At 37.1% G+C, this 8,734-nt stretch overlaps 1 long non-coding RNA gene across 1 annotated transcript; it reads left to right on the forward strand.

Moving 5' to 3' along the window:
• The first annotated feature begins 2,703 nt into the window (after window positions 1–2,703).
• On the forward strand, window positions 2,704–3,226 carry LOC121368445. The gene is made up of 2 exons (XR_005957519.1): window positions 2,704–3,030; window positions 3,186–3,226. It is a non-coding gene; the product is annotated as an uncharacterized LOC121368445 (long non-coding RNA).
• The last annotated feature ends 5,508 nt before the right edge of the window (window positions 3,227–8,734 follow it).

The raw sequence follows: 8,734 nt of genomic DNA on the forward strand, positions 1-8,734 counted from the left end.
GAGCAAAGGAGAGACTTTCGTACATGGACAACTGTTATGATAATGTTGGTATGAAACAACCATCTTTTGTTCCTAAGATATCGCCATTTTCTGGTGATGATCCGCCTCAAAAAGGTGATGTATCTTTTACAGAGTGGAGATTTGATGTGCAATGTTTAGTTATTGATCCTGATATGAATACTCATGTAGTGTTACAGGCAATCAGAAGGTCATTAAGGGGTACCGCAAGAAAAATGCTTATTCCTCTTGGAGAAAGAGCTAGTGTTGAGGATATCTTGTCAAAGCTAGATACTCTTTGGTGAAGTTGTTACCAATGGCATGATAATGCAGGAATTTTTTAACTCTTTTCAAAAACCGGGAGAGTCTGTAACGAATTTTGGTTGTCGATTAGAGTCTTTGTTGCAGTCCGCTATTGATTGTGGTTATTTGGACAGAGGATCCAGGAATGATTTATTGAGGCATAAATTTTGGACTTCTTTAAGTTGTGAAAAGCTGAAAAGTCAAACTCGACACAAGTATGATACTATCCGTAATTATGATGAATTACTAAGGGAGATTAGATGTGTAGAAAAGGAGCTTAGCATAAGTTTACCTAACACATCTAAGAAGGTTCATCAGCAGAGCCTGACTACTGAGAAGACTGACCAGGATGGTTCATTTTTGGAACAACGGTTTGATAAAAGAATGGAAGCTTTAGAGAAAAGGTTAGATCAGAAGATAGAGGACAAGTTTAATGTGTTGCTTAGGAAATTAGATGATATCCACATACAGGGTCAAGGATTTGGAAACCGAGGGCGTGGTGGCAGTTCATCTTTTCAGCAAGGAAGAGGAAACTTTTATCTGCAAGGTAGGGGGAATAACTACCAGAGAGGGCATTTCAGAGGTTGAGCTGGCTGTGGCGAGGGACGTTTTCACCCAAACGCGCAGTGACCTCTGATGATGGCCAACCAGAGGTCATAGTTCACCATGTTAAACATGATGACCCTGGCCAAACTTTAATGGAGAGATTAATTGGTTCTTCCAATGAAGGATTAATTAAGATCAATGGACAAGGGATGAGAGCATTGATTGACAATGGGGAATGGGTCAGCCGAGCGATTCAACCAGACATTGATAAAGATGCTTGCCACATTGGATGAAAAGAAGAAAGCTGATTGGAAATCGTATGTTGCTCCTATAGTACAAGCATACAACTCGACGAAGAGTGATGCGACTGGGTATTCACCACATTTCTTGATGTTCGGGTGGAATCCACGACTCTCAGTAGATGCTTTTCTGGGGACAGATCCACATACAGAAGGTGACCTAGATACAAGTTCATATGTGCAGAAGTTGAGAGGTAGAATGAGGTATGCTTACAGAGCTGCAGCAGAACAAGCCAATGCATACGGTGACAGGAATAAGGACAGATATGACAGACGAGTGAGAGAGACAAAGTTAGAAGTAGGTGACAGAGTGCTGGTCAGGAAAGTAGGTTTGAAAGGAAAGCAAAAGTTAGCTGATCGTTGGGAACAGGAACCCTACCTGGTATCTCAAATACCAAATGAGGATATTCCAGTGTATAGAGTGCGTCGTGAAGTGGGCAAGGGTCCTGTGAGGACAATCCATCGTAATATGTTGCTGCCTTTTAACATTATTCCCTGTGAGGAGATTATTACCGGAGTTAGCCATATGGTTAAACCGAAGAAGCCTGTTAGGTTGTATCCACGAGAGGTGTCCAGCTCGGAATCCGATTCAAGTGAAAACTCGCAGGCCAGCCTGAAATATGTGATCCCTCAACGTCGGAGACTGAGCCCAGTACAGCTGTCTTGTCCATCATCTGTGGGAGTTAATTCTTCATTATCCTCATCAGGAGAGGTTGTTCCAGAATTTCGATCAACAGAGGGGGTGAGTCAGGAACCTGAAGCTGTAGACGATTCTGCTGTGATTCCTGATACTGTGAGTGCAGCAACTTCTGATCAGGAGATAACAGATAGGGACCAGCTACACAGTGAAGGACGTACTTCTCAAGTTTTCCCAATGCTTGAACAGACTGTGGGACGACCACAGCGCACACGGAAACCGCCTGATAGATATGGACAGTGGGTGTGTTCCCAACATATCTCAACTGATGAAATTTTTGTGTGATTTTTATGATGTTGTATGTAAATAATTTTTATTGATTATTTGTATTTCAGTTCAGTTGAGACCAGTATTTGAGTATTCACTAAACTGAAAGTAATGCTGATTAATCTAGTTGCAAAACCTGATATTTGGATATTTAACCTGTGATTTGAGGTAACTCATTGCTTTACAGGTCAGTTGTGTTCAGCTAAGTTATTAGCTGTGGTGTTTGATAATTGTATATATTTGACCTAACTAATTTGTTTTGTATTTGTTTAGGTTCGGACATTTGAGGTATTGCAGAGACAAATTTGTATATCGCAGTATATATACATTATAGTGTATTTTATGTCTGAATTCAGTGTGATATTTCAATGTTTGATGTAATTAACAGTATTTTATTTGCAGCTGTCTTATAAAATGTACAGCTGAATCGTGACTAAATGTCACGAGACATTTACCTCGGGGAGGGGAATATGTAACCAGGCGTTAAATTATTAATTATCAAAGATTTCAATTAAATATTAATTATAATATATTAAGTATTTTTAAAAACTAATTTGTAGGGAGGGGATCTTTAAATATAAAATAGTTAAAGAAAGGTGTGTTGTTTATTTCATCTTTTGTGTTAGCAGTGGTCATTGTTTATTGTGTTGGGTTTGTTAGTAGTTGTTAATTCACGTGCGACGATGACAGTTCACGCAAGACTGATGACTCGACACCGAGACACGCACTGCATGCTTTTGGACTACGCCCTTTATAACTAGATTGTTCCTAATTGTCAGATTACGATCAGCTTTCATCAGAAGCAGACAGTCAGTACTATTTTATCCAATTATTCTGCAGAGAATCGGTTGATTATTATATATATATTTTATACACTACTGCATTTCCAGTGTCTGATCAAATAGATATTGTGGATGTCTGGTAAGATATATTTATTTGTAATTTGTATTTTATATTGATATTCGGACATAGTGATGTAATAATTTTATCTTAATTGAGAGTTTATATTATACATGTGCGCGGAAGTGTGAAAGTTAATGTGTGATTGTAAGGAATGTTTGTATTATATTTTACAGGTTTTTCCAACTGGTCTACAAATAAAATATTGGAACCACAAGGAGTGTTATCTTTACTTCTTCCCCGGGTTACACATAGATACATACACATACACATACACGTACACGTACACGAACACGAACAGAACACGTACACGTACACATACGCATATATAGATACATAAACAAACATAAACAAAAACACATACACATACACATACAAGCACATACACATAAACATACGCATACACATCTATAGATACATACAAATACACATATACACATACACATACACAAACACACATACACAGGCGCGCGCTCGCACACACACACACACCCACCCACCCACACACACACGCACACACATATATATATATATATATATATATATATATATATATATATATATATATATACAACACACATACATACACATAGATACATACATAGTTTGTAGGCCCATACATATATTTCGGCTAAAGACCCTTTTTTAATAGCCAAGGATGTCTTGATGTCTCAATAGCTCACAGCGCATCGTGGTTAGTCTCGCAATTTTTGGGCAATTCGGTGCCACAGGTTCGAGTCCCAGCAACGGCAATGTGTGAGACCACAAAAAAATTAATTATCCCCTGTGCCAGTGCGTTAATATCTATGCATATAACAGTCCCTGGAATGTGTAGGTGTGGACCGTTTGGACCCCCAATCGGCCATTCCTAAGTGTCCTGGAATGTGTAGGTGTGGGCTGTGGTACACCTATACGGCCATTGCTAAGAGTCATGGAATACGTAGTTGTGGGCTGTGGGACACGCATACGACCATTCCTAAGTGTCCTGGAATGTGTAGGTGTGGGCTGTGGTACACCTATACTGCCATTGCTAAGAGTCATGGAATACGTAGTTGTGGGCTGTTGGACACGCATACGACCATTCCTAAGTGTCCTGGAATGTGTAGGTGTGGGCTGTGGTACACCTATACGGCCATTTCTAAGTGTCCTGGAATGTGTAGGTGTGGACTGTGGGACCCCTAAATTACCATTTCTAAGTTTCATGGAATGTGTAGGTGTGGGCTGTGGTACACCTATACGGCCATTTCTAAGTTTCATGGAATGTGTAGGTGTGGCTGTGGGACCCCTAAACGACCATTTATAAGTGCCCTGTCCTAAATGTACTGCTGAGTATACCAATCAAACCAAAGTATACATATTAAATGTACTGCTGGGTATACCAATCAAACCAAAGTATACATATTAAATGTACTGCTGAGTATACCAGTCAAACCAAAGTATACATATTAAATGTACTGCTTGGTATACCAATCAAACCAAAGTATACATATTAAATGTACTGCTGGGTATACCAATCAAACCAAAGTATACATGTTAAATGTACTGCTTGGTATACCAATCAAACCAAAGTATACATATTAAATGTACTGCTGAGTATACCAGTCAAACCAAAGTATACATGTTAAATGTACTGCTTGGTATACCAATCAAACCAAAGTATACATATTAAATGTACTGCTTGGTATACCAATCAAACCAAAGTATACATATTAAATGTACTGCTGAGTATACCAATCAAACCAAAGTATACATATTAAATGTACTGCTGAGTATACCAATCAAACCAAAGTATACATATTAAATGTACTGCTTGGTATACCAATCAAACCAAAGTATACATGTTAAATGTACTGCTTGGTATACCAATCAAACCAAAGTATACATATTAAATGTACTGCTTGGTATACCAATCAAACCAAAGTATACATATTAAATGTACTGCTGAGTATACCAATCAAACCAAAGTATACATATTAAATGTACTGCTGAGTATACCAATCAAACCAAAGTATACATATTAAATGTACTGCTTGGTATACCAATCAAACCAAAGTATACATATTAAATGTATGTGTGTGTGTGTGTGTGTGTGTGTGCGTCCGTGTGTGTGTGTGTGTGTGTGTGTGTGTGTGTGTGTGTGTGTGTGTGTGCGCGTGCGTGTGTGTGTATGTGTGTGTGCCCAGGACCGCGTGTTTGAACCTTAATTGGATATATGCAGGAAAATAATTACAAATAAATGAATATGAACGCCTAATTAAAGCTAATTAGAACTTTAATTATTTCTGGAAAAAAGAATGATTTTGTGGTGAAAAATTAATGTCTAATGATTTCATTTTAAATTTGTTTTTCGGATTGGAATTTTACAAAAGATTTCACGGTTTCTGTAAATCTGGGTGACATCTCCGAAAATCACCGCTTGGGTATGGTTTTATGGGTGTAAAAAGTGTTTAATATTGACAGGTTAATTTCCAACAGATATATAGATATCTTCCTTCTACATCAGTTTATATTAAAAGTTAAACCAATATACAATGAACCAGTGAGGACTGTATATCCAATAAATGTAAACTTACAAATAGTACTTCTGAAACACAATTTAATTAAATAGAGATGGTAAATTAATACATTTTAAAAATATAAGTTTATACTATATAAAATATATTTATTTTATTATCAGTTTAAATGTATGTAATGTAATAAAGTTAAACTTGGAAAGTTGATAAATGGGACACGAACTTATAGGTTTCTTTGTCAGACGTCAGATGTTGACGTCCATTTCATTAATTCATTTCAAGTTATATCCGCACTTATATCCAATTAGGGTTCAAGCACGCTGTCCTGGGAACAAAACTCAGCTATCTGGCCTGTCTGTCCAAGACAGTGGGACAGTCGTTAATGAGCGAGAAGTCAGTGTGGCGGTCTTAGACCCACCCACTAAGTACTTAAAACTCGCTCTGGGTGGGAGACGGTATCGGGCTGATAACCCAGTACCTACCAGCCTACAGTACAAATACAGTACAGTACAAATCTGAATGACAACACCGTATTCCGCGATCAAAAGCCGAGTTGAAAGAATGTTTAGATAACGCTGTGATTGCTTCCATGATACACTATCAGGTTCTCAATGGTGGCAGCCGTTATCAAATCATTAGCTGAAATATACAGGACGTTCACCAAAAATATGAAAAGGCATGGTCCATGTATAGATCAAGGAATGAAACAGATTTCCTTTATTACTAACTTTGGTGGATCTCCATGTATAGATCAAGGAATGAAACAGATTTCCTTTATTACTAACTTTGGTGGATCTCCATGTATAGATCAAGGAATGAAACAGAGTTCCTTTATTACTAACGTTGGTGCATCTCCATGTATAGATCAAGGAATGAAACAGAGTTCCTTTATTACTAACGTTGGTGGATCTCCATGTATAGATCAAGGAATGAAACAGATTTTATTCTTTATGTAGTTTCTTTATTACTAACGTTGGTGGATCTCCATGTATAGATCAAGATATGAAATATATTTTATTCTTTCTGTAGTTTCTTTATTTCTAACTCTGCTAGATACATCAATGGAAGGTAACGTGTGATCTTATTGCAGTACTCGGAACTACAGGGACCAGCTTTTATTCAATGAGAATTATGAGATGATGCGACACCCTGTAGTAAATACTGTACAGTAGAATATCTACTAAATCTAACACCATAAAGCCCAAATATATACACAGCATTATATAAATTAGAAATAATAATATCTCAAAGGAAATTATGTTAAATAAATCACAAATTGCATATATTATTCAACATCAAAATAATCACGTAAATATATTTATTCTTTACTAATTGACGTTAGGCCTACTGGTTTTAGAGTATTTAAAGAGAGATACAAATTAACTTATCCAATTGTATTAAACATTATAAAATACATACTTGAAATATACAAGATAAATATAAGGGTAAACTGCTAAATTGATATTATACCAAGATCTGTTTACATACCCTGTTGATTTACACCAATTTACCAAAGCAACACAAAACCTAAATAAACAAATAAGCTAAAAGTAACTTATTACATAACATATGTTAAAACTATACATTCTTATATTATCGTATTACGACATACATGTACGTTAACATTGAAACAAATAGTTACATATCTGATGCATCCACATATTTCAATTATAAACGAAATGGATCAAGTTACAATACGAATACCAGCTAAGTTTCCAGCTGATATATAAAATAAATATACAATAGTACTCCACCTGTACAAATAACCAGACTTCCTTTCCCTATCATTAGAAGATATTGCTTGAACTGAATCGTGAAACTACTTTATCGTCTCCATACTGGCATTCATTCAAGTAGGTAAGGGATCTCAGGGCAGCTACACAACAATTATGGGGAGGAGATCCAACGTCCAAAAATGGCACCTACAGTATTCCAAAGTATACAAGCTTTCATCATTTAGACGATTTGCATGGTAGATTGAAGTTTCCAGGAGGGGTGTGCAACCCTCCCCTGGAGCCGCGTCTACAAGTAAACATACATTGTAATACTACAACGAAACCAGACACTATTACTGCTGATGCACATATTGCGCAACACATCAACCTCCCCCTGGACCCGCGTCTACAACTAAACATACATTCTGCTACAACAACGAAACCAGACACTATTACTGCTGCTGCACATATTGCGTAACACATCACCCTCCCCCTGGACCCGCGTCTACAACTAAACATATATTCTGCTACAACAACGAAACCAGACACTATTAATGCTGCTGCACATATTGCGCAACACATCAACCTCCCCCTGGATCCGCGTCTACAAGTAAACATACATTCTAATACTACAACGAAACCAGGCACTTTTACTGCTGCTGCACATATTGCGCAACACATCAACCTCCCCCCCCCCCCCCCGCCCTTTGATGTGCGTCTACAGGAAAACATACATTCTAATACTACAACGAAACCAGACACTATTACTGCTGCTATATTAACCTGCTTAGGCACAAAGGTGGTGACAATCGATTATAAAAGGTTTTAATGTATAATTGTTATACATGTATTTTCAAATAAGCATCAAAATAATATAGCCAGAAACCAGAGATATAACTTCTTGAAACACAATCCAGATTGCAGAGAAATGACTTCTCGAAACACAAACTAGATTGCAGAGAAATGACTTTTTGAAACACACACCAGATTGCAGAGAAATAACATATTGAAACACAAACCAGATTGCAGAGAAATAACATATTGAAACACAAACCAGATTGCAGAGAAATAACATATTGAAACACAAACCAGATTGCAGAGAAATGACTTCTTGAAACACAAACTAGATTGCAGAGAAATAGCTTCTTGAAACACAAACCTTGAGAACGAATACCATAGAATTGCTTAATAAAGCCTGAACTAGATGGATAAAATGTACAGTGATTTTGTTTTAATCATTAATTCACCACTTAATGTCCTTTGCCTTAGCAGAAACGTTTAACATGATACTGCAAGGTAAAGTATCGATATTTTTCAGTTGGTATGCATAGCCTATAACTGCACTGTGCAAGGCATTCCAGGTCGAATCATCATCAGCAGTTTCGGGTGAATACCTGAATATGATGTCTTCAGGGACTTATAAGATGATACTGTAATTCAAATTATCGATATTTTCGAGTTAGTATTCATGGCCGATAATTGCATTGTGCAAGTCAT

Source organism: Gigantopelta aegis, chromosome 1, assembly GCF_016097555.1.
Source record: "Gigantopelta aegis isolate Gae_Host chromosome 1, Gae_host_genome, whole genome shotgun sequence".
Lineage (NCBI taxonomy): Eukaryota > Metazoa > Mollusca > Gastropoda > Neomphalida > Peltospiridae > Gigantopelta > Gigantopelta aegis.